The sequence below is a fragment of the Polyodon spathula genome, chromosome 3 (genome assembly GCF_017654505.1).
Source record: "Polyodon spathula isolate WHYD16114869_AA chromosome 3, ASM1765450v1, whole genome shotgun sequence".
Classification (NCBI taxonomy): Eukaryota; Metazoa; Chordata; class Actinopteri; order Acipenseriformes; family Polyodontidae; genus Polyodon; species Polyodon spathula.
This window is the reverse complement of record NC_054536.1, coordinates 84,425,466-84,453,302: the sequence shown is the minus strand read 5'-3', so window position 1 is coordinate 84,453,302 and position 27,837 is coordinate 84,425,466. Positions and strand designations below refer to the sequence as shown.

At 37.2% G+C, this 27,837-nt stretch overlaps 1 protein-coding gene across 4 annotated transcripts in view; it reads left to right on the top strand.

Moving 5' to 3' along the window:
• Positions 1-27,837, top strand: part of LOC121313531 (ankyrin repeat domain-containing protein 12-like) — a 71,621-nt gene that overhangs the window by 3,240 nt on the left and 40,544 nt on the right. Inside the window, exon 2 of one of the 4 annotated variants that reach the window (XM_041246188.1) lies at positions 24,303-24,386. The exons of the other annotated variants lie outside the window; for them this stretch is intronic. The gene's annotated coding sequence lies outside the window, so the exon portion shown is untranslated. The remainder of the gene's footprint in view (positions 1-24,302; positions 24,387-27,837) is intronic. 4 annotated transcript variants of the gene reach the window in all.

Here is a 27,837-nt window from a genome sequence, read left to right as displayed (position 1 = left end):
CTTTTGTGGCTATGGAGCCTGAGCCAGAGCCCAAGCCAGCTAAAAACAGCTGGAGCAGCAGTGTGGAGCTGCACCCGAGCGGCTCTGGAGCTGGAGCAGGGGGTCTCCATAGCTCTGGAGCTAGCCTGGAGCTGGAGCAGGGGGTCTCCATAGCTCTGGGGCTGGAGCAGGGGGTCTCCATAGCTCTGGAGCTGGAGCAGGGGGTCTCCATAGCTCTGGGGCTGGAGCAGGGGGTCTCCATAGCTCTGGAGCTGGAGCAGGGGGTCTCCATAGCTCTGGAGCTGGAGCAGGGGGTCTCCATAGCTCTGGAGCTGGAGCAGGGGGTCTTCATAGCTCTGGAGCTTGAGCAGAGGTTCTCTATAGCTCTGGAGCCAGCCTGGAGCTGGAGCAGGGGGTCTCCATAGCTCTGGAGCTTGAGCAGAGGTTCTCTATAGCTCTGGAGCTAGCCTGGAGCTGGAGCAGGGGGTCTCCATAGCTCTGGAGCAGGGGGTCTCTATAGCTCTGTAGCTAGCCTGGAGCTGGAGCAGGTTGTCTCCATATCACTGGAGCTGGAGCAGGAAGTCTCTGTAGCTCTGGAGCCAGCCTGGAGCTGGAGCAGGGGTTCTCCCATAGCTGTGGAGCTGGAGCAGGGGTTCTCCATCGCTCTCTAGCTGGAGCAGGGTTGTCTTCATAGCTCTGGGACCTAGAGCAGGGGGTCTTCGTGTGTACGTCATGGTATTGAAGTGGTTACAATTAGCAAAAGCGTGCCGCCACACATCAGCAGTTTAAGTACAGTATACAAATGTCAGTGGTGCTCAATCACAGAGGACAATACATCAAAACAAGTCCTCGTGGATAAGCAACTTGTTATATGATCACGATTTATGTTTACTCAAGGCAGCAGAATCCTATTTTACTACAGTATACTTGAAGCGATCGTCTTCTGAGGGTGCCTAGTTTAACTGCTGTGTGGTGTTATGTGTAGTGGCCTTTGAATTAAAATAACATTACAATACAGTATTTTAATGTCGGGACTGCCACTGCATTTAAGCATCTGTGGCTCAGTTATTTTCAGTTGCAATGCAAATCTCACAGTTTTTCACTAAGTGGAGATGCAAAGCTCCACAATCCTTCTCTTCCTTCTCCATACCATGCTATGCCGAAACCCCCCCCCCCCCCCCCCCCCCCCCGTTCCTCACAGTGCCTCCACACAATAACAGTGCTGTACTAGGTATGTATTCAATGAATGTGTACTCACTTTATTGAAACAAATTTTCACTTTCATAGTGAACACAAAACATACCTGCACCGTGCAGTGGAGCAGTCACTGTTTTATTACACACTTGTCCACTGTTCCCTGGTTCCTGAATCATTGCACGATCCACGCTGCATATGTATCTAATCATGCGAGATGTGAACAAATTCAAATTCCAAAAGTTTATTGGCTGTACACGTTATTGCACTATATTACAATACCGTATTACATGCAGTCAGTTTGCCCTGAAATGATTCTTCTAAGCAGATTGGTTGATTCTTACAAGCAGATTATTTTAGCATGGTTGGTATAGGAATGATTTTGCCCCAGTGGTTTTGATCACATGCTGTTGATTATTATATCAGTGATTCTTACAAACGGAGTGTATTGTACCACGCGTTTATATTTTTTAAGTAAGATTTTAGTTACTGCCTTGAAACAAATAGGATTTATTTTTCATATGAAAAGCACTTGTCAGGCTATACAAATTATACTGGAATCTTTCTTTTTTAGTGCAACATTATGGGTTTTCTTGCCATGTTATATGGCAAAACAATTGCAAAAGTTGCAAAACAAACAAGGACTCAAAACACATTGTTATGATGCATGAGTAATTTTACACAGGTGTATGTACAATGTATTTGTCTGTCTATATTATAGTAAATTAAGGTACATGTGGAATAAAAACAGGATGCTTAACACCCCTTGAGTGACTACAAAACTTCTCCAGTGACTAAAGTTTATTGAAAGGATTAGTCAGTAGTGATTTCAAAAATATACAAGTCAGGGAAAACCCAGTGTAGTACTGTAGCTCTAAAACCAACAGATGTGGGGACCAGTAAACTGTCATTTTGTGAGTCAATATTTTTTTTTTCTCCTGAAAGACTGAATGATAACTTTTATTGGGTCATTTGTTGCGGTGGATAAATGTACAGTGTTACTCACTCTTCTTGTCAGTGCCTCTGGGGTCTGCCCCGTTCTACAGGTACTGCCCTGAAGCTTATTCTGTAGTTACCATTTTCGTTTGTCTTTATTATATCACAGATTAATTTAAACCACAGCATCCCAAAATCTGACCACCACAAAGTCCTGAGCCAAGAGCTCAGCCCAGAATCGTCACTTCTGTTTTATCTGAGTTTAGCATTAAAATGTTTTCAAGCATCCATTTTTTTATGTTATCAAGGCAATTAACCCATAGCTATGAGTAATATTGCCCAGACACAGCTTAGACAAGGAAAATGGAATTGGTCCAAGAATTGAGCCCTGTGGGACCCCGCATGTAACCTTCGACTATTGCGACCTGTTTGAGAGAGAGGATCAAAACCAAGGCAGAACACAACCTGACAATCCTACCAGTTTTTCAAGGCGCTCAGTTAAAACAGTGATCAATAGTGTCAAACGCTCACTTAAATCTAATAGTAAAATAACCGAATGTGAGCGTGTGTCAGAGGATAACAACATGTCATTAACCACTCTAATAAATGCTGTCTTGGTGCTATGATAAGGCTGAAACCCAGACTGAATTTTTTCATATATTTTATAAATTGCAAGAAATTTGTTGAGTTGCTTGGCAACTACTCTTTCTATGGAAGATTTGAGATAGGCCTGTAGTTTATTAAGAACATTGTGATCTAAGGTAGATTTCTTGATCAGTGGTTTTACTATTGCATCTTGAAAGAGTTAAGAACAATACCTGATAAAAGGGAGCTATTAACAATATTTAATACCGTGGTATTTATTTTGGAGAATACTTTTGAAAAAGAGGTGTAAGGTATTGAATCTAATGCACATGTGGTGGATTTCATCATCTTAACTATATTAGCCAGATCCATTTAATTAATCAAAGAGAAATGCTCACAAATTTGGATTGGTGTAGTGTGACCAAAGGTAAAAGTAGCATAGTTTGACGCATCTAAATTTGGTATGCTGTTGAAGTGATTCATGAAGTTGTTACAACTTACCAAGAGCGCTTAATTGGACAGACTGGAGGAGGATTAGTTAATTTAGCTATAGGCTGAAATAGAAATTTAGCATTATTATTGTTTATTTCAATGAGATTTGAATAATGTGCTAACCTTGCTGAGTCTAGTGCAGCCCTATATTTCAAAATAATATCTTTCCAAATTAAGTAATGGACCTGAAGTCCAGTAGCTCTCCATCTACGTTTTAGTTTGCAACACATGCGTTTGTTCATACGTGCTGTGTCATTAAACCATGGGGAGAATCTATTTATACCCACTTTCTTCATTTTATAAGTGCAATAGTATCTAAGGTGTTTGTTAGAATATCGTTATAATTTTCCATCAACTCTTCAACCTACCCTGACTGAGTAAAAGATGACAGGGACAGTGCTTCCAAGAACTTGTCAGTAGTTGATGAATTGAGAGATCAAATTTTAAGTATTAATACTTCAAGTTCTGAATGTTTAGGCCATGAGAGATAACTCAATCAAGAGTATGGCCATGAATATGAGTAGGGCCCGTAACATGTTGAGTGAAACCAAGGGACTCAAACAACATCATAAAATCTCATTTTACATCAATATGTACACTTTGCACTTTCTACTACACTGCAGTAAATACACCCAAACAAGGGGTACATACTTTAAAAAAACAAAAAACAACCATTTCTGTTCCACCATTCCCACACATGACCAATCCAGAGAGAGAGAGGCAGTTCTACTGGGTGAGGGACACACAGCCCCACTTGCTGCCCAGTATGTGTGTGCCTGTCACAGCCTGAGGAACACACAGTGAACACTGCACAGGAGTTAAAATTTAAATTCCTACCTCTTTATTTAATTATTCCTTTTGCATAACTTTTATTGATGTTCCTAATGTTTATATTGTACTTTGTAACTGCTTTGGCAAAACTACGAATGTTGTCATGCCAATAAAGCAACTTTGAATTAGAATTAGAATTGTAGATATGTGTCCTATTTACAGTAGCAGGGGTGCAAGATAAAGCATATTTTCTTTTTTTTAACTGTGTAAAAGTAGCAATAAGCAGTTTACAGAAGTTACAGCTACAGTAGTAGGCGGTATATTATTGCTCTGAACAATTCTTTCAGTTAGATTTTGTATGTCTAGTAGTAAAGGTGGACATCAGTTCTGTATCTATTGTGGCAAAATGTTTTTTCAAAGCTTATTGTACCTTTTATTACCCAACGCTGGAAATGCATATCTCTTCAGAGGTATACTGTATACAGTGGCTTGCAAAAGTATTGACCCCCCCCCCTTGGCATTTTTCCTATTTTGTTGCCTTACAACCTGGAATTAAAATTGATTTTTATTTGGATTTCATGTAATGGACATACACAAAATAGTCCAAATTGTTGCAGTGAAATGAAAAAAATAACTTGTTTAAAAAAATTCTAAAAATTAAATAACAGAAAAGTGGTGCGTGCGTATGTATTCACCCCCTTTGCTATTAAGCCTCTAAATAAGATCTGGTGCAACCAATTACCTTCAGAAGTCACACAATTAGTTAAATAAAGTCCACCTGTGTGCAATCTAAGTGTCACATGATCTCAGTATATATACACCTGTTCTGAAAGGCCCCAGAGTCTGCAACACCACTAAGCAAGGGGCACCATGAAGACCAAGGAGCTCTCCAAACAGGTCAGGGACAAAGTTGTGTCAGGGTTTGGTTATAAAAAAATATCCGAAACTTTGAACATCCCACGGAGCACCATTAAAGCCATTATTAAAAAATGGAAAGAATATGGCACCACAACAAACCTGGCAAGAGAGGGCAGCCCACCAAAACTCACGGACCAGGCAAGGAGGGCATTAATCAGAGAGGCAACAAAGAGACCAAAGATAACCCTGAAGGAGCTGCAAAGCTCCACAGCGGAGATTGGAGTATCTGTCCATAGGACCACCTTAAGCCGTACACTCCGCAGAGCTGGGCTTTACGGAAGAGTGGCCAGAAAAAAGCCATTGCTTAAAGAAAAAAATAAGCAAACACGTTTGGTGTTCGCCAAAAGGCATGTGGGAGACTCCCCAAACATATGGAAGAAGGTACTCTGGTCAGATGAGACTAATATTGAGCTTTCTGGCCATCAAGGAAGATGCTATGTCTGGCACAAACCCAACATCTCTCATCACCCCGAGAACACCATCCCCACAGTGAAGCATGGTGGTGGCAGCATCATGCTGTGGGGATGTTTTTCATCGGCAGGGACTGGGAAACTGGTCAGAATTGAAGGAATGATGGATGGCGCTAAATACAGGGAAATTCTTGAGGGAAACCTGTTTCAGTCTTCCAGAGATTTGAGACTGGGACGAAGGTTCACCTTCCAGCAGGACAATGACCCTAAGCATTCTGCTAAAGCAACACTCTAGTGGTTTAAGGGGAAACATTTAAATGTCTTGGAATGGCCTAGTCAAAGCCCAGACCTAAATCCAATTGAGAATCTGTGGTATGACTTAAAGATTGCTGTACACCAGCGGAACCCATCCAACTTGAAGGAGCTTGAGCAGTTTTGCCTTGAAGAATGGGCAAAAATCCCAGTGGCTAGATGTGCCAAGCTTATAGATACATACCCCAAGAGACTTGCAGCTGTAATTGCTGCAAAAGGTGGCACTACAAAGTATTGACTTTGGGGGAGGTGAATACTTATGCACGCTCAAGTTTTCTGTTTTTTTGTCTTTTCTTGTTTGTTTCACAATAAAAAATATTTTGCATCTTCAAAGTGGTAGGCATGTTGTGTAAATCAAATGATACAAACCCCCAAAAAATCCATTTTAATTCCAGGTTGTAAGGCAACAAAATAGGAAAAATACCAAGGGGGGGTCAATACTTTCGCAAGCCACTGTATAGTGGTTAGATTTGTAAAAAAGCAAACCACAGAAACAGTGGAGTCAATCCATCTTCAATCTGTATTGTAGAAGTCATTGGCACTGCTGCTAAACACATGATTTTGAAATATACTGTGTATCAAAGGAAACTTATCACTTATATTTGGATAAAATTCACTAGGTGTGATCGAAAAATGACAAACTCTGTTTTGGGGCAGGTGTGTGACTTTTTTGTGCCGATTCAACAATTGACATCACGAAGATTCTGCAAAATGATCTGTCGATCTTGGGCAGGTGTTGTGACTCTTGGTCTCCCAGTTCATGGCCTGTCATTGACAGAGTGTTTCTGGTTATACCATCTCGCCAGGTTTGAAGTTGCTGGCTGTGAGCACCCAAGACTGCGAACCACAGTACGCTGCCCTAGTCCAGCCTCCAACATGCTGTTTGCACGAAAGCGCTGCTCTCTTGGCAGACATGGCCTATTGTTTTTTTTTTTTTTTCTGTGATTTTCTTTATTGCTTTTATTCAAGCTTATAATTCAACAGCTGAAATCACTCCATAACCAGTGTCCAATCAGCTGTCTCACTAATTAGGTGATTAAGTGCATATGCTTCAGTCATAGTCACGCAAGCATGTCAAGGATGAATGATCGAGTGATTAAAAAGAAACCAAAAACATTTTGTCAATATCCATCATTTATACATTATATTTTTTAATAGTGATAAGTTTCTTTTGATGCTTGGTATATTTAGGAAACATGAAATAGTTTTTTTTACTATTATTTTTTTGAACATCTCTGCTATTTCCTGGGAATTTTTTCTTCCAAGATATAAACACCCCCCAATCCAAACTACAAAAAAGAAAGGTGTTTGGAGATGATGTTTGATGTAGTGGTTGGCGCTGTATCTCTGGGACTGTAATGAATTGAAATGTTCAACCTGCTGTAGGGAATTTGTTATGTAACCATGACTTCGACCACTCATCCAATATGCCTGTCTAGAATCCATCTTTGAGGATTTTCTAGATTGCTCCACAATGGATTAATTAATTTATTTCAAAACCATTACTATAATGTAGTATTGTAATAATATTAAATATTGCAATATATGTAAGCTAAATGAAACATTGAAGCATATAGTGTATAAATATTAAGCGATGCAACTACTGTAATTTCCTGGTAATACAGTAGCAACTCACAAGCTCTCCTTTTAAAGTGTTTTCTGTGCCACATCAATGTGGCTTAAGCAGTTGGAAGACAGTTGTAGTGTAGTTCACACTTTTTAATAACTTTATCCCAAATGTACAAACAATAACAACATAAACTTTTTTTTAAAATCAAAGAATGTCTGGTCACTCAGCAGCTTTTAACAGTGAAGTTTGCTGCAATTTCAGCTGGTGGTTACCATAAGAGCTACAGACCACTTACATATGTGGCTTTTTAAAAAAATAATTCTTCATTGGTTTAAACCCTCAAAGTAAATGGAATAGTACAAATTTAAAGAACCTATGACATGAAATTTGGCTTTTACCAAAAACATAAAAAATAATATTAACAGGTCTCGCTTGAACATATAATCACATTCATTTTACCAAGTTATGTTTAATCGTGCTACAATAATACCTGGAAATACACAGAGGGTGATCTCCATTTCCTGGTTTGGGGCCAGGAAACTGTGCCGTCACAGAGGGACATACCCACAGGCTACATGTATCTGCCAGTGTGGCTGACAGTGACAGTGAAAGTGAAAGTAGCCTCATTTTATCAGTTCCAGACACCTCTCATGAATGTGAATCATGTAGTGATGGATCTGACGTAGAGAGAGAAAACAGGGATTGTCTCCCGTATGCCTCTGAATCAGGAGTCAAACAACAACGCGGACGGACTGGAGGGACAGCAGATGTCCACGGAGAATGAGTGCCTTTGCAACATGGAATGGTTAATAAAAACCCTTACGGTTAACATACATTCATACTTAAAATTTTTCATATTACCCATAACTGTATAGGTATGTCAATCCTTTAGTTAACATTATTGATACCTGAATGATACAAGCAGAATAACCAAATGCTGTGGATTGCTACTGGAATGTATTTAACATATCTCTCTATGTACAGTATGTTAAGGATGTGCACATTTTTGGTTTTTATGATTGTTACCCCTAATCATAATGCAGCGATGCCAACGGCTACGATTTGGCCATAGCAGCTACTATTTTGGAGCTTCTGCTACAGCGGTACGTTGAAGGGGTGTGTATAATACTACGATTTTTTAAATTATGGATACTCCCTGAACGTTTCTGAAATTATTTCAGTACCATGTGTTTTTTTGTGTTTATTTTTTAATGAATTAGTGGTTCTTAATACTGTATTTCACTGACCGTTTATTGTGGCATTGACATACTAAAATCTCTGAGCCAGGTTGCTTAGAAACTGAAACTGCCACACAAACTCTAAACAGGTTTTTTTTTTATATATTACCAAATGTATATATTACATAATTATATTGCACATTGTGCTTATAAATACCCTGTACTTGCACTGTGTTTTTTTTTTCTGAAAAAAAAACTAAAAACAAATTGCTAGTATAGAGTTAATGCAAAACTTACCCGAGACGTCTCCCGTATCTTTGAAATTCTTGGTTGTTTCGTTTGGGGACCCACAGTAGCTTTTTTATTAAAAAATAGTTGGAACCCTGGTAGATTTTTAAATCCTTTATTCTTTTCACACCCTTCAAAACAATTGGGTGGAAATTGCACTACATAGGTATACTTGCATGTCCACATACACCACTTTCCTCAGGTTTTTTTTATCTGTTTCTACCATATACGTGGCATTTTATGTCTTGGGGGGGAAATTATGTATCCTAATATTTAGTTTTTTGTTTGCCTGATTGGAACAACCAGCTACAACACAAATATGAGGCATTTTAAAGAGTGGCCTTTCTCTATCAAAATGCAGCCTATGTATTCGTTCGTACACCTTCTCCCTGTGTTGCATCACTTCTGTTATCTTCCAGCCACTTCAAAACCGGGAGGGGAAGTCACATTAAAATTTGCATTTTATTAAAAGACTAGATCATTGCCAACAATTTTAAATCTCGTTTGGGAATACTTGTTAGTCATAAATTTTGTTTTTTAAAAGTAGTTTGGACCGTGTCAGTGGGTCTTTAAAATGGCAATCGGTTTCCTGTTTTTTTTTTTTTTTTTTTTTTTTTTTTAAATCACAAAATTTTTATCTGGTTGGAGATAAAGAGTAATTTGAAGCCCTTGGCTTTAGAATCGAATACAGCCCATCGACAGATTCTAAAACCAGGGTTGAGAGTGATTGCGTTTGACCTTAAGTACAGAGGGATTGTGTGGGACTGTCAGTGCAAGAAGTATTCAAGTAAACAACACATGGTAATTGCAGACAGTGTGTATTAAAATGCAGAAAGCTGTTTTGTTTGTGTTGACTGTGAGTGGCTCCCAGCAAGCAAGCAAGGCAGCCTGTCTGCCACCTCCCCTCTGAGTTCAGCTGATGCACTGAGCCTGAGAGTCTGGAGCACTGGTGGGGGGAATACACTAAGGTTTGCTGTTTTAAAATGTTTATGTGCACTCTGTTTGTTGTAGATAACAGCAATTTCAAACATCAAATTTACGTTTTTGTAATTGTCATTTAACAGTACAGTCAGGTGCATACAGGGTTGGCTGATTTTTAAATCAAGTCGATTTAAATCGCTGATCTTTTTTTGTTTCTAATCATTGATTTTAAAGATTGTTTTTTTTCTTTTATTACCAATTTTATATAGTTTCCCAAAGAAAAGACATGAAAAGTAGGCCTATGTTTTAAAAACCTTTTATAAACACACAAATAACAATCTAAACTCTTACTGTCTATGAACTAAAAGTTTATATTAAGACCTAATTTAATTTAAATTATTAAGCACTTGTAGTTCTCTTATCAAGTAATTAAAGTGAACACCCGTTGTCCAGGTGTGTATGTTAACCCAGTCTGATAAGTGTCTTTCTGGAACCTGTTTACTTTGGATTTAATTCTTTGAAAAGAAAATTCAGCTTTGCAGCCTTTTCAGTGCTTCTTCAGTTCTTTCCATGTGTCTACTGCCTCAGCAGTCATGCAGCTGTCGCTTTGCATCTTGTCAAGAGCAGCTGCTATTGGCTCAAATCAGGCAAGCAACTCTTCTGCTGACCTCTTCAGTGCAAGGTTCGAAATATTGTTTGTGACAACAGCATCAGTCTTCTTCTCCTGGTAAACCTTGCATATTTTCATCAGGATGGGCCAGTTCGTGGGCCAGTACACGGTAAGGCATCTGACATGGTATTCCATGTTGTGTCCTGTGGCGTGACAAGGCAATGTCCACCTTCCTTTCAGTATTGAGCTGAAGCAAAGTGATTGTTTCTGAAGTACTTCACCACATGAACAACATCCTCCTCCACACTGGCCATCTCCAAATCTTGGGCTAGCAAGTTTAGGATGTGTGCAGAGCAGCCATGTTATAAGGTTGAAGCCTCCTTTCTCCTCCTAGTTTCTTCCGCATCTTAGCCACGTTAGCTGCATTTGGGCTCCTGATTTTCCATTCTGGGAATGGGCAAATTCTGTTTTTCAAAATGCCCAATTCCGTTTTTACCAATTTATTAAGAATTAACAACATAATTTGAACATAAATCTTCGGTTCATCACGCAGGGTTTTTGTATGCCGTCAAGTAGGCGAAAGGATGGTTCCTCGGTGTGTGACACCAACTGTCAAACATGGAGGAGGAGGCATGATGGTCTGGGGCTCTTTTGCTGGATCCAGAGTCCGCGACTTGCACAGAGTGAGTGGCACCCTGAACCAAAATGGCTACCACAGCATTTTGCAGCGCCATGCAGTACACTCTGGTATACACCAAAGTTGGTCAGGGGTTCATCCTACAGTAAGGTAATGACCCAAAACATACCTCCAGGCTATGTCAGAACTACCTTAGAAGAAACGAACAAGACGGTAGGCTTTAGATCATGGAATGGCCAGCACAGTTTCCAGACTTAAACCCCATCGAGCTGGTTTAGGATGAACTGGACAGAAGGGTGAAAGCAAAGCAACCTACAAGTGCAACACATTTGTGGGAACTTCTGCAACACTGTTGGGAAGAACTTTCCGAACAATATTTGATTTCCATTGTAGAAAGAATGCCACGAGTGTGTTCGGCTGTTATATCTGCAAAAGGTGGCTACTTTGAGTAAAAAATTTAGATTAAATTTTGTTAAACAAAACGATTCCATGATTTCTTTTTTTATCTCCAATGGTTTATTTGTTCAATGACTTAATTTCAGAGTACATTGAGACATTAAACTGCATAAATTTCAATAAAAACTGGAAAAATGGAGGTGTTCTAAAACTTTTGACCGGTTGTGTGTGTGTGTGTGTGTGTGTGTGTGTGTGTGTGTGTGTGTGATTACATTTAGATTTTTACCTACTGGCCCCTTGGGCCACTGAGCTAGTGTATTTACTGGCCCAGATGCAATTTTATCTGGCCCAATATATTTATATATTTTTTCATGATGGTTTTTATTTTCAGTATGTTTCTAACTGTGTATGGTCCAAAACGAAAGTGGGTAAACGAAGCCTTTCAATATGTTACTTCAGAAACTTAACATGCACACATTTGTGTGCTTGTCAGAAAATGAAAATACTATTAAGATTTGAAAATGTGTGTGTACAAATGATACTAATTTTTTCACCATATGGTCACAGCAACGCTAAAACTGAATTGTGTTATTGAATTACATGTTTGAGTACACAAAAAACAGCCTTATACATTAGCTACTAGTAGAAACACGTATTTTATTTATTTTTAATGCTGTCACTTAATAAGTTTTGTCAGTCTTAAACCTGTTATTTGCATATTAAACGTGAGGACCCTATTAATTATACAGTGCTTGTAAAAGCAACATTCTACAGTATTGAATTCTGTTTGAAATTGTTGCCAGTTTTATTTCCTTGTTTTTAGCTAATACTAACAGATCCCTGCTTGAGTTCCTCTATAATGACTGTACACAGCAGCTTCTGCAGCTGTTGCTAGCCAGTTATGAAACAGCTTCCGGGAGAGTGGCACCAGCGACCTTTTGAATGTGTGAACTGAAATAAAATAATGTATATCGAGAGTGCTAAAAGAAGTAATCCAAACGTGGGTAACATTAAAATTAGAAAGGTCATTTAACGTTATGATGAATATATAGACGTTTTTAAAAAATGGCTTGTAAATTAGTTTTCAGCTTTTTGGCACACATGCCCATTTTCCTGGATTCGTGAAATGGAAGCCATGTGCACTGTATATATTATACTAAATGTAACCGGCCCAGTCAGGCCTGTGGTGCTTCATAACTGCTGTGTAAACTGCGATCTCTACCGGCGCCAGGCCATGGTTAACGTCGAACCCTGGATATATATTTGAGAAAAAGGAAGACTGCTATGTACCAAAATGATTAATAAGAAAAAAAAAAAGGATATTTTAGGTACTGTATGTTGACGACATATTTGGCATCTCAGTTAAAAATACTGAAGATTTTATGGATTTCATACATTTTATTGACCAGTCTCACCCAGCTCTAAAGTATACATGGAACATTTCTAAACAAATTCCTTTTTTTGACATTACCATCACGGTTTTTAATTGTACCATCAATACTACAGTTTACTACAAAGAAAAGACTCTCATTCATATCTAAGATAGGACTCCTCACATCCCAAAACTCATCACAACTCAATTCCATACTCCCAATTACTAAGACTGAGACACGCGTGTGGGTAGCCACTGTTCAAGCATACAGAAAGACAGAGGTGATGTTGAAACGCCTGTGCAGGCGCGCAGGATTTATTAACAAAACATAAAACGAAAGTAAAATAAAGGTGGTCATGTGACGTTACCAGCGATGGTAACGCACAGAGGACAAATACAGCAAACTGTACAAAAAGTGCAAAATAAAATACAATACCCCAAACTATAACTCAAAAGGTGCCGTGAAAACGGCAGGCCTTGCAGCAGCCCCGAGCAATCTCCCGCGGATGTTTTTAAACTGCCGGCTCACTAGCCTGCTCTGATATACTAATCAGGGGTCTGCCCAAGGGTTCCCCGCCCTCAATATCTCGCTCTGAACCTCCGTTTCTTTCTCTCCCACTGGTTCTCGGTCGTTGACCAGCGCTTCCGCACTCTCAGCATGTTTAACAGGGCAGACCTGAGGAAACAACAGAGCGTTAATTTATAGGGCTAACAATCTCCCAAGACGCGCCTCTCAGCCATTCAGAGAGGGGGAAAGTCCACACACCCACTTTCCCACCTCCCTGTGTCACTGCCATGACTCGCAGGCGGTTGTTGGACGACTGCCGCCCTCTTCCTGCAGCCCGTGAACACGCCAGCAGAGTCAGAACAGATCTCTCCCTGTTACAACATCATACAAAGAAATTTTAGCATTCTTCAAGAAGATCCTTCTACAGCTCCCATTTTCATACAGAAAATTCTAAAAGCATTTGGTCCACAGTAACATTTGACCCAATCTGGACAGTCTTAAGGGTACGTTTCCATGCAACAGGTCACGCTGTGCTACTTGTAAATACATTCACAGCAACACAGTAGTTAAGGGAGCAAAATCCTTGTTTACGATCCATGATACTATTACTTGCATTAGTAAAGGAATAGTATATTGCATTGGCTGCATCAAATGTAACAAGCTATATATTGGTGAAACAAAACGGCACTTAGCTGATCGCTTCATGGAACATCTGAGAGGTATACGAATCAACACCTCTACCTTTCTTGTTGCCAGACATTTTAACGGAGATGACCACACTATAGAAGACATCACAATTTGTGAGAGAGTTCATTCTTTTGGAATTAATGCTGTCAGGAAACAAAAAGAATGTGAACTTATTTTCAAACTAGACACTTTGGAGCCATTTGGAATGAACGTTGTATTCTGAGATCATTAACATCATCAACATTCTGGAATTTTGTTTGAAAGACTACTTGTTTGTTTGTTTTTTTTTTTTATCAACTTCTTAAAGTACTTTTTTTTTGTATTCAGCCGATAAAGGACTTATAGATCCAAACGTCCTAATAATTGATTTGTAATCAATTATTCTACCTTTAAGTACCTAAAATATCCTTTTCTTTTCTTTTTTGTCTTATATAAAAAATCATTGAAACTTCAATGTCGTTGATCGATGAAATAGTAGCCGTATTAGTCCAGAGGTGATAGACAAAGAGAAGGAGGTGTGATGCCTTTTATTGGACTAACTAATAATTATTCACAAGCTTTCAAGACCTCAATAGGTCATGAAAGTTTGTGAATAATTATTATTTAGTTAGTCCAGTAAAAGGTATCGTATCTCCTTCTCTTTATCTATCAAAACTTTACACTGAAAGACTACACTGAAAGGATGTGTCATTCTGAGTGTAAAAGACAAGGCTGTGCTGATGCAATACCTAGTTAAGTGTGAAAGGGGATTTTCACTCATATGCACATTAGGGTCCAAGCTATTTTCGCCTTTTTTTTTTTTTTACTGTTAGATTTGTGCCTATAAGTCTTTTAACTATAAAGGCTACAGGAAGGGCATACGTGTCATACATTAAATGTACACACACTAGGCTTCCATAAAAAAAGTGAAATAGTCCGAGACTTCCCTCGTGCTCCATTTCTTTCTTTAACTCTTTACACTCACCCTATTTCTACCTGTTTTTCACTGTTTTCATTTATGTATGTTTAACTACTGGTTCTGGTTTGTACTGCATGTATGTAACATAGCAAATGAAAGGCCACGAAATTTCTTTTCATATTATGTAAGTTGCACTGAAAGTTGCAGATATGCAGGAGCAACTTGGAAAATGCACGATTCATGCGATCCCGCTCTGAAATTCAAGCCCTGTCATCTTGTTTAGTACAGATAACAAAAACCACAGAAAGAGAGATGCTTTTTAGAAAAAAAATTGAGTTATTTATTTTTTGGCTATGACTTTTGAATAATAAAGTAATCGATTAGTCTATCTAACATGTATTTTTGTTTTTGTGCATGTTTTACGCATGGTAAAAATGCATGTCGATCAGCTGGTAGTTCATTGTCTGTCATTGAAAAGAGGAAAATGTTTGAAGAGAAGTGGCTGAGATATGCAGCCGATTTGTGATGTCACCGTTTTGAATGAACTTTGCAGTTGAGCGCTATTCCAAAAGTTCTCTTGGGTATAATTTTTTTTTTTAAAACATGTGGGCCGTGCTCATGTGGAGAATAAAGCACGGTAAAAATTGGAAGTGGCTGATGTCATGAATAGGGTTTCTGTGTGTCGGAATGCAAAGGCGAAATGTGCACTCAGATTGGTTGAAAGACCATGACCAGTCTATAGCAATTAAATAAATAAATAAGGAAATACGTTTGATTTATCAACAAACTCAATAAACAGTTAATGCAGAAGTAATACATTCTTTAAGCAAATCTGTAGCCTTTACAGCTGAAGCAGGGCTCCAGTCAAATATTTTGCCTTGAGTTGTTTGTTCTTGATGTTGGTGGCATCTCATGTTACTCAGGACACCTATTTCTTCAACTGAGAGAATGTAAGTGAGATTTAGATTTGATCTTCACAGACAATGGCATTAATTAGTAGATCCAGTATGTTTCAACGTTTTATTTAGCCTTTTTGAAATGCTGTATTGTTGTGGTTTTAATAGAGAGAGTTTTAAGTGCAGAGGATTTTCTCTGCTGGCTTTAGTGCAAAATAAAATGCCATTGTTCGTGTGGAAGCACCCTTTGTGTGGAGTTCAGTGCTGCATCCCTTAAAAAGCAATGTTGGAGCTAGATTGCACAATACATTTGCTTGTAACAGAATGTGGGCTAAGGGTGTTTTTGTTTGCATACCAAGAACGTGCTGTGTACAGTACATCTGCTATAATGATGAGCCAATTGATCATATTTTCGTCAAAAAAAAAATACCCTCAAAGTAAAATGGTAGTGTATGTGCTGAAGCCTGTTACCTGATATCCCTTGCAATGTCTTCACCCTCACTTCTCATTCAACTGGTTTAGCCATATTCTTCAGTTTTTCTGAGCCTATTCTTAATGGATACTTCACACTCCTGTTTACTACCCTTCCAATTCTCTTATAAGTGAAAGGAGGGCAACATTGTTTGTGTTTAAATAAGTCATTGGTGCTACTGCTGCAGTACTACCATTACTCATACAGTACTAGATAAAACTACAGCCTACTCCTTACAAAGTTTGATCAGATGAAAATGCTATTTGGCTTCATACCACTCCTTTAAATCATTATTGTGTATAAATGAATTTCTCTCTTTTGAAATAGACAAACATTTGTTGCCATGGCAGCTAGAAAGAAAGGTTGTAGAAGATTCACAGGTGTAAACATTTCTGGAGACTTTTTTTATGAAGCGCTAGTCCTGTCCAGAATGCATGGAAATAGAAGTGAAGTACAGTACAAGCAGGAATATTAATGCATAGTGGATTGATAACTGAGACCAAAGCAATAAGACTTCTTTGAAGATTATTTTAAATAGAAATTAATAAATAAAAACATTGTTATAATGTTTTAACTTGGATTTTCAGCTGAACTAAAACTACATGTAAGATAGAAAGGTGTTCAGCTGCAGGAGATAAATTGCTTCTGTAATTCAATGTAGCAGGAAGAGGATTTTCACAGTACTATAATTCTCACTGCAGTGCCTGTAATGCCAAGTAATTTAAAGAGAGCTACAGCTGAAACACAGCCTTGTTGATGCTCCTAGTTTTAGCCAGGCTGAAGCACAGCGGCCCTATTTGCAGCAAATCCTTGTAACCCTGAAAGCAGACTATTTTCAGTTTTGATACAAACTATGAAAACATTTGCTCAGTACTGTAGCATGGATTTGCATTTTGACAGTTATAGCGCCTTATATACACACACATATATATATATACACATATATATATATATATATATATATATATATATATATATATATATATATATATATATATATATATATATATATATATATATATATATATATATATTGTAAAACGATCCTTTCACTTTTCACGTTCGTTGCCCCTTTCAAAGTAGACCCAGGACACAGAAATGGAATTGATTTAAGTGCTGACGCACACTTTTAATAAACACCAATCAAATAAACAAAAAAACAAACAAACACCTAGCTCCTTCTTGGAGCACTAACTATACAGTCTGGAACCTAACTCAACCAGGACAGCTAAGCTGTTTACCTGTAACCCAAACACAACTCACAAGGTTTAACACAGCACTTTACCTTGACTGCTTGGAAGCGGACCACACCTTCTGCCTCCCTACGCACAGCAGCCTGGAACAGACTGGCTGCCTCTCTTAAATACCCTGCACCTGGCTCTAATTTACAACTACCATCAGGTGCAGGGGATTACTAAACAATTAAAACAATTACACAATTAAACCCCATAACACCCAAATGTGCATTCTCACAAGGTTTTTAGCAGGGAAGGATTTTAACCCCCTCCCTGGTACCTTACAATATATATATATATATATATATATATATATATATATATATATATATATATATATATATATATATATATATATATATATATGTGTGTGTGTGTGTGTGTGTGTTAGTACCTACTGTTGATTTAGAATTGGAAAACTTTTTTTTCTTTTCTGCTGCATACTATTACTGTAGTTCTACTGTTTTGTGAGAAGTTGCAATAGCACTATTGTATTTATTTTAATGTATAGCATCAAAAATAAATTAAAATCAGTCCGTAAATACTATTTTTTATTAACCCAAAATACCCCACTTTAGCTTAAGCAACAGTATGTTTATGCTAGGAATGTAACGTGTGTGTGTCTGCAGCACTGATTGTGGCAGTGAGATATTCTGATCCTTTGTCATTCTCATTTTTGTATCTGTGCTTTTCCCTAATCTAGTTTTTACACTGCTATTCATAATCAGCAAATGGTTCATTGTTCTCCTTCACTGCTTGGGTATCGCTGATCATTAAACTACTTTTAGAGCCAGGTGTAGGCTTGAGCTTTCAAATTCAGATTCCTGTGCTGGGAGACAGTAGGGCTTGTTAAAATCTTTGCTACTTTCTCATGTGTGAAATCTCTTTATATTGTTATTCACAATCTTTAGAATATGTTTTAAAAGCAGAGCATAACAGTACAACTTTGTAAATATGAATTGCTGATATTGTGTAGAGGTTGATTTTGTTCACTCTGTACAAACCAGAAACAGCGAGCTGTATCGAGTGCCCTGTTTCATTTTTTTTTTTATACATTTTTTTTTATACTTTTTTTTTTATCATTTTAGGAATCATAATGAGCATTACTGCAGAGTGCAACTGGAAACCCAGCATTAACTTAACCAGAGCATCAGGAAGATGCTTGGAGCCTGATTTTATTTTTATATAATGTTTTCAATCAACTACTGTTATTATTATCCACACTTGCATAACACTCTTAATTCATGTTTGTGGATTTACAAATGCAATTTATTGACTGCATTTTTTAAAATAATCTTAATTGTGCCTGACAGTTCCGGAGCAGGGTTCAGAATCACCATTGGTTAGAAAGAGAATCTGCATTTGCTGCTGGTGTCTCAGTGCTTGACTGGGGTTCCAAAGCTGTAAAAGCTGCTTTCAGTTTAAACCAGTGCAACTTGAGTAAATGTTCAGTTTTTTTTTTTTTTTTTTAATTGGATTTTAAAAAAATATGTATTTAAACATCACCTAGCCTCTCCTCCTGCTTCGATCATACATAGTTTCCTCATGAAATGGAAATCACACACATGAACAGGAACTGTGCAGACATTGGTCAATTATCATCACTCTGGTAGTTTAGACCACTAATATATTGTGAAATCATGTGTTTAAAACACAAAAAGTTACACCTGCCTGAAACAAAATTCACTGGCTATATATTTCTTCAGCAAATAATGCCTAGTTTAACAGATCTTTTATCACAGCATGAATACCTAATAATCTGTAGTCTTAGCCCCCCCTCAATCAGAATTCCCAAAGGTTAACACATGATGAAAACAAGGAGCTTTGGTTCATTGCTAGGCAACCCAGTGGAATGTAACTAACCTCAGTTGAACTGTACTGATCTGGAATGGTCTGGAAACTGTTTTAGTGTAGTTTACTCGACAGTGAGTCGTAAGCTGCTGTACAGGCCTACAGTTCACACTGTCCTTTCAGAAATTATCTGTGTTGTTGAAGTGTGCAATTGGGGAACTGCAGTTCAGTCTGTATGATGTAGAACACTATTTGTATACTTAATTTATGCAGTGTTTATCAAAAACAGTGAAGCTACAGTAGCATTTCTGGTGTAAAAAAAAAAAGTCTGCCACTATCTATCTCAAAGGTAGAGTACACAAATGGTGCCATTCCAAAATATTTCTCTAACTCAAACCCAAAACAGGAAAAATTATAAATAAAAATAGGGATTCTGGTCCTTCCATGACAAATTACCCAACGTGTAAAATCACACCAGTTCATTGCGCTTTCTCTGGCTACAGAGCCTCTTAATTTTTGAGATCTTGATCTTGCAACTTGTAGCCACTTGTAAAAGACAGTGAGGCTTGGGTATTGAAGACTACATACATTATATTCTCAAGTGGTACCGTATTAAGCTTTTGTCAACCTGTAAGAAATGATTTCTGTGCTGTACCAATAAATATTGAATTGACATAATTAAAAAACATGTTTGGTGTGAATTGGAGGTGGTAGAAATTTAAATCCAGGGATCAAACGTGCTGACATTAAAACACTAGACTAGCTTGGTGTTACATTTACCACCCTTATGGTGAAAAAATATAACGTTGTGATAATAAACTTTATCATTATACTGCACTCTTTAAAAATGTATTTAGCTGAATTTATAACGCTGTAAAATATTATTTTGTGAGTGTGTGAATGTAAAAGCTGACCCAGTGCTTGAGTTAGGTTTGGCACCAAACTTATTTGCTCTTTAGCAGATTTATATTTACTCTAAATAAAATTTCAAATTGCTAATATTTTGAGTGTTAAACAATATAGCAATGTATTTTAGACTTCTTCAAATTTCATTAACATTTATAATGATTTAGATGTAGTTGTTTTGCATGTGCAACTCCAGAAACGCTGCCTATTTACCTCAGTGCCCAACAAGTAGATTATCTTACAGCATTAGTAGGCCACTATGTCACACAGTGGTCAAAGTGTCACAATGAAACTTCTTGCCCCTGGACTGGACTGCTTGTCTCTCAGTTCACTTTCTTAATATGTCGCTTTCTTTTAGTATGTTCTTTTATTCTGTCAGTGCAAACATTTACCTCAGTGCAGTAGTGTTTGCAACGCAATGCATCCTCTTCCTTATCTAGCCCACTTCTGCTATTTGGCTTTTTGTATACTTCATAACATTGTTTTCTGTTGAATATTCACAAAGTGATTTATGTATGTTTGTTTTTACCGGTTATGCAGAAGCCACAAGAAACGTTGTCATAACCTGGAGAGACTGGGATACAACGTGGTGTTTAATTTTTTGGGTGATTTCTCCTGGAATGATCCTACTAAAATTATATGTCCTTATAGGAATAGGCTACTTTTTTACAAAAATAAAATTAGTAACTGGTTTGACTACATTTGAATACATTCATTTTGATGTTGTGCTCTGAGTTTGGACAAAGGCTTTTGTACAATGCAGTATTGTGCTGTACTATAGTGAGCTGGATTAGGGCCTGTGCTGGATATGGCTGGCTGTCCTCTCTGAGGTATTATTGTATAATTGGGCTGGGATACTCTATTTATAGGCTTCAGTATGCAAGAAAAGCACTCTGTGGAGGCACTGCATGGAAAGGAAAGGATCTGCTTAACACCTCATTTAAGTGTGGTGAGTTAGATAAGCTGCCCTTGATAGAAAGGTTTGGGAAAATCTTGTTGTTTTTAACGCTGATCTTCAACTAGAATCCTGTCAACACCTTCCAGCCCCCATTATCAAAGACGACATCAACTGCCAGACTGCAGCTGATTAGTTTCCAAAGCATAGCTGTTAAGACAATAAAGCACATTTCTAAAGGGTTGTTGTTTTGCATACAGTATACTTAGGGCTTCTGATTTTTTGTTTGGTTTAAACCGATAAATGATAAAAATAAATGAAGTCTGTATATCCAATAAGTACTGGAAACATGGTGGAAATGGTTACTCAATTCATGTTGACCACTTTCCCTGTGGAAAAATAAAATAAAGTAGAATAATTTACAAAAAAAAACCTTTCCCAATGCAGTTGCAATGTCCTTCCTTCCTGAGTTAAATCTCGCATTGATTCGTTCTGAATCCTTTAAACCCACCCCAAGTACTGAGTGGCAGCAAATTCCTACATTTCTGTTGGACGATTGTACATGCTTCTGAGATTTAAACGAGATTAAAGTTTAATTAAGAGCATTGCTCTTGCTCACAAGACTTAAAGCTCTATTACATTCGATGGGGGGGGGGTGGGGTCCCAATTTTTCTTGGTTGTTCACTGTAGGGACTACCAACTCGATTAGATAAAATACAGTCCATAAATTAAGCAGGGGATTTTTTTTTTTATATACAACTTCAATCTCAGACCTTTTACTGACTTTTTTTCTATTTGTTTAGTAGCAGTATTGTAGTTTAAGGCTACATGCAGTAGTATGTTCTCATTAGCAAATAGAGCATACAGTATGTTGTATATCTATTATTCAATATTTACTTTATTAGTTGCACCTTATTAACTTTTCACCACTTTAAATTGCAGAAATTAATTGTAATCAATAACTAACACACTTTATAAAAATGTTATAGCCTGTACACTAAAAAAAAGAGTTATGATATTATCATTTATTTTTATGAAGTAGTAGATCTAATTTAGTAGTAGGCTATTAAGTAGGATTAAAGGAAAAGTTAGGCCCCAGGTCTTTTAATGTTGTTGTAGTGGTGGTAATAGTTTATAGTCGTTGTAGTATAAGTAATGATAATGAAAATGAAATAAAGTCATACTCTACAAAACAATCAGCTAGTGCTGGATCTAGTATTCAAACAAACATTGCTCCACATGTATTCAAAGACAAAAATCCATGCCTGTGTCTGCCAGAAAGTACATATTTGATAGAAATTAGAACTACGAATCACATCTGCTGACCTAAAGTGCTATTTGGGACGTGAGTCAGAAACCGGGGAAACAGATGCTGGTACGTCACTCCAAAATTCTGCATGCTTTCCAGGTGTCAGCATTTCATTAGGTTTTGTCAGTATGATTACTTATGCTGTTATTAATTTATTCATCTTCGTGGTTTAAATGTGAACTTTCGGTATTAAACGGCATGTACTTTTCAGACATCAAAACAGTATCAAAGCACATCAGTGCAAAATTTGACATTACACCGTACTTCAGACTTTGAGGTGTCGTGTCAGCATTTATACACAGAGCATCTTGCATCAGTGACTTCCAGAATTGCTAGAAAATTAGTAACCCCGAAGTCTGTGTGCATATTTCGGTTTTGACGTGGCTGATGAATCTTAAAGATAAGACCATATTCTCCATGGATATTAATGAAGCAAAGCACCACTAAGTTAATGGAAGTTAACAGATACCATAATGTTTTGCTTGATTTTTGTAGATATCATTGACAGATATCTATCCAAAAATATCTTTGGGTGAATTTTTGAAGCCCCCCCATGTGATTTATTTTGGCCTAAACTTGGTAGCAGCACCGAAAATTCAAATTTCAGAGGAGGTTAATAAGCAGCGGGGGGACTTGAAAGCAAAAGTGTTTCACAAAATCTGGAAGAGTGGTCCCTAAGATTCTTCCAGCAATACTAACATTTTAGGATATAGGTATAGGGTAAAGTGTTGGGCTGAAGTTCGAATAAAACTCGTCACTTGCCCCTCGTCTGGCAGCTTGCCAAAAGTGAGTTAGGTGCCACACATGATGGTAGCGTCTAAGTTGAGCCCAGGGTGATTTTTCTGGTCAGGGTCACTTTTTTTACTTTATTAACCTTTGACAGGTCACGGCTCGAAGGGGGAAATAAAAAAATTGCATTTCTGAACTCGGTGGGCCCAAAAACCCCCAGGTGAATTTTTATAGCAAAATCGGAGAGGGTCTGACAACGGCTCTGGTTTGAGTTGGTATGGAATGACCCTGTTGCACACTTCATGCCTTTACAAAGTGACCTGAAAACTTAAAGAAAATAATTTTAATGAAGGGCTGTAATGCAGCAAAAAGCTCAATATTTAACAAAATAGCAAGTGAAAAGTTTACGGTATCAAGCTGAATTTTTTTTTAATTTATTTTGTAAACTCCACTAACCAACATTATCTTTTGCCAGTCAAATTGTTGTGCCTAAATAAAGTTTTGAGTCCCAGAAATAGATTTTCGTCTGTTGCATCATCTTTGCAGCCACAACTATCCCAGGTAAAATAGATTCAGTTTATATTGTTTACCGTCAGGAGTTTAAGGATTATTTAATTGTGCAGTCAATTCCCTAGTTAGATAATGAGCTGATAATGTCTCAGCCAAAGAAGCATGCACAGTAGTTGAAGACATTATCATACTGAAAACAGTATGTAGCTGAGTTTTGGATTATAGCGGGTGAGCTGTTGCAGGGAAAACAAAGTTTATTTCTCAAACTGACCATTTTAAGGTGAAAGCATAACGCATAGAAATAATTAGGACTATATTTTGGAAGTGTACTGCTGATATTTTATTTAGAGAATTCAAAATAAAATATGCTGCAGCTTACTTAACTGCAGTATAAAAAAATAGCCATTCATTAAATTTAGCGCTCAGATTGTGCTAGTGAAAACATCTAAAATATATGACAGTGCACTTGCTGTGGTGTATTTAATATAAAAAATAACAGCAAGAACATGCTGCAATTTTAAACTTGTTTTTACTGAAAAAGAAATGGTAGCGTAATCCTAAGAGCTGTCTGTGTTACATGCTGTTAGATCAGGACTAATGCTAAACATGGGAGCTGCAGCATTCTGTTTCCCATATTACAACCGTACACAATTTCGCACACATTTTCAGCCAGTCTTGTATTGCAGGGGCCTTGATGCTGCAAAAATAAAAACAAATGTCGTCTTGTTGATCTTGCCTTAGTGTGAGCAGTGCTGAAATAAAGCTCCTTCATTGAACTAAAGGAGGACTTTGTCAGACACTACAAGCAGACCACTACTAGTCTAGCACATGCTTAAACCATCCAAAAATGCACCAGAATGCACCATTTTAATCCCTTTCTTTTTTTACATTTCCCAGTTGGAGGGGGGACATCCCCCTCCCACACTCTTCTCCCCCATCGGCCCTACGCACTACGATGAGATCGTTGCCCCCTACTACCTTGTAAGTGCCACATACATTAAAACTAATTGAAAACCCAGTCATACAGTTGTATTACTGCAGCTCACATGTTGTACACATGGTTTCAAACTTCGCAACTCACTACCTGTTTTTTTTTCAATAAGCTTATTGAATACAAGTCCCTTAAATAACTTTATACAAGCAACTAGAAGGCAAACACTAATACACTACAGCAAAGCAATACTGCATAGCAAGCTTAATGCTAACAGAAAAGTTTAACCAATTGACATATTAGCCTTTTAACAACATGTTTTATGTATTTTATTAATTGTGTAATTGTTGTATTAGTTTTTTATATTTTACATGAATTATTCATGTTGTTATAAATAAACTACCTAACTAAATAATTACATAAATAAATAACTTTTGAAATAGTCTACTTACTGGTCCTGAATTTATTGGTCCCAAACCATAAATAAAATGATCTTGCACTAACTTGAATATGTTTCAATTGCTCTTATCCCCTTATTTTCATTTACTTATTTTTACCACAACAAAACCAAAATGGTAGGAAATACTTTTCTACATTGTATTACAGAGCTTATCATTATTTGTCCATCTTATGGTAATGATACATTTTGTTTTCAGGTCTTCCATAAATGCAACACAGTGACTCTTGTATGTTACACGGGAGAACGAGATTTCTGAGGTTTAGTTTATGTTAAACTGAGTAGAATACATGCTTTTAAAATTGAACAAAAATGATCCAGGGGTGTGCAGTTTTTTTTTTTTTTTTTTAAACTTCTTGTCCAAGCGACAAAATGCTAGAAACATCTATTTGCCCCCTCCCCGTCGCACAAAACACACATAAAAAAAATAGGAAATAACTTGTAGGATTTTGGTTTTACGTAACAATGTACACAATCAGCATGATCTTCTAGCCTTGTAGCTTGACAGGTTCGCTAAATTCTTTAAGATACACAAAAAGATCCCTGTGACCTCACCTCACCTCAACAAATTTATATAACATACTTTAAGGAAATGTTGCTTTTAGTGCAGTTTGGAACACATTTGCTACTAAGAGTACCACTATAATATTCAATACTTGGAGTTATTCAGATATAAAAATAGCTTCTGGCTTTTTTTTTTGTGTTTTATTTCCCCACTCTTTCTGTTGAATCCAACTCCTGATGTACAGGTGTTTTAGTTTGTTGCGTCACAAATGTAAAATCATTGCCAATTATTACTGCTGCTTTGTGGAGTTCTGTTTTTTCTTGAAATTCTTTGTTTTGTAACTGCTGAACCTCAGATTTTTAAAGGACTTTTGTAGAACCTATCATGTTTCTCTGCATCTACCAAAATACACACAATATTTACAGTAGGCTCTATCAAATTCTACTGCAGCAGGGTGATCCTGGTTTAGTACCCTGATGTTGTGTGTGTTTTTTTGGGGAGGTTTTGGGGCTTTTTTGGGGGGGGGCAACATTCTTTCCCTGCGTTACTCTCACTAAAAAATAAATACTTATTAATTAATACATAAACACATTGCCATGAGATTTACAGTATTTTTTAAATAATAATAAAATATTGTACAGAATCTCATAAGCATTTAATTTATATCATTATAAACATACTTGACAATCTTCGTGTTTTAATAGTTTCACAAATCGATGGATTGTGCATGTCCAATAAATAATATCGCTTCTGTTTAAATCTAATAAAAAAAAATTAATTAATTAAAAATCTAAAAAATTTGTAGAGAGGTGCTGGGCGCAAGCAATGGCAATAATACCGACCCTAAGAAGCGCATATTCAAATCATAACATGTTTACTTGAATGAATATTGTACGTACTTGTGTTAGATTTTTATAATCACTTATTCTACATATACAAAGTAGTAGTTTGTGCAGATAAATTAATTAATTAAAATGGTGCATTCTGCTGCATGTTTGCATGGTTTTGTGCTATAGTAGTGGTCTGCTTGTAGTCTTACAGAGTACTCCATTATTAAACGAAGATGAAAAATTTACTTAGAACATCAAGACCCCTGCAACACAAGACTGGATGAAAATGTTTATGGAATTGTTGACCACACCTTTAATTGTGTCCACAGCGTGTTGCAGCTCCCATGCTGGTGTTAGTGAAGTCCTCATCTGAGAGCATGTAACACACAGCTCTTATGATTACACGTTACTGTTAATTTTTCAGTAAAAACACGTTTAATTTGCATCGTGTTCATTCTACTATGTACGATATTAAATACACCACAGGAAGCACATTTCAATACATTTTAGATATTTTCATTAGCACAACCTGAGATGTAAATTTAGTTGTTTGTTTTTTTTTTTTACTGCAATCAAGTAAGCTGCAGTGCATTCAATTTTTAATTCACTAAATGTTTAGTTTTTGTTTCCTCAACAGTACACTTCCAAAATACAGTCCTAATTATTTCTATGCGTTCTGCTTTCACCTTAAAATGGTCAGTTTGAGAAATAAACTTTGTTTTCCCTGACCCAGCTAACCCTGCTTTAGTCCAGAACTCGGCTAAATACTGTTTTCATTATGATGACATCTTCAATTACTGTGCATGCTTCTTTTGGCTGAGATATTATCAGCTCAGTATCTAACTAGGGAATTAAATGATCCTTAAACTGCTGATGATAAACAATGTAGACCGAATCTATTTTACCTGGGAGAGTTGTGAATGCAAAGAAGATGCAACAGACTAAATAAATATGTTCCTGTGACTCAAAACTTTATTTAGGCATTCTATGACTTGGCTGGCGAGCTGTTCATTTTAAGCTACATTTTTACACAACAGTATTACTCGCACACGTTTGGTCACCATCGCAACTGTTGCAAGAAACTGCGGTTACCATGCTGGTCTACTTGCAAGCATTTTGTATATCTTCAGCTGACAAGGGATCAGCTGATATCCCACAATGTTTCTTAAAGGTGTACAGCTTTTATACATCAACTCCCAGAATGACAAGCACCAATGGGTCTATATTTTACCATATAATAATAATAATAGGAATATGCTTTTTTGTTGGATGTGTATAGCTAGTATATACTATGTACCCATATAGCTTTTGTGTATTATGTCTATGGTACGATAATAGGACAAAAAAAAGTATTGTATGTTGATACCCCAAAATAATCCTATTTTTTAATAAAAGTAGCTGGCGCAAGTAACATTTTAGATGGTGGATTGTGCTGATCGCAGGCTTATTTTGAAAACCGTTTGTTTGTGTGTGTGTGTTTGTTTCTGTATACGGAGTTATATACTATTGCACATCGCTGCTTCTGTGCAGACATTTTAATAAAATAAACTGCTTATCCTTCCATTTAAAAGTTAACTCTTCTATTTAGTCCCGCCTCTTCCCACTCCGCAGGCAATTACCAGCAGGTACCGATAGGAAACAGACCCTCCTACTCCAAGCGTTCCTGCACTTCACAGACCTTGCATGTTACAATATTATTAGGCTTCCAA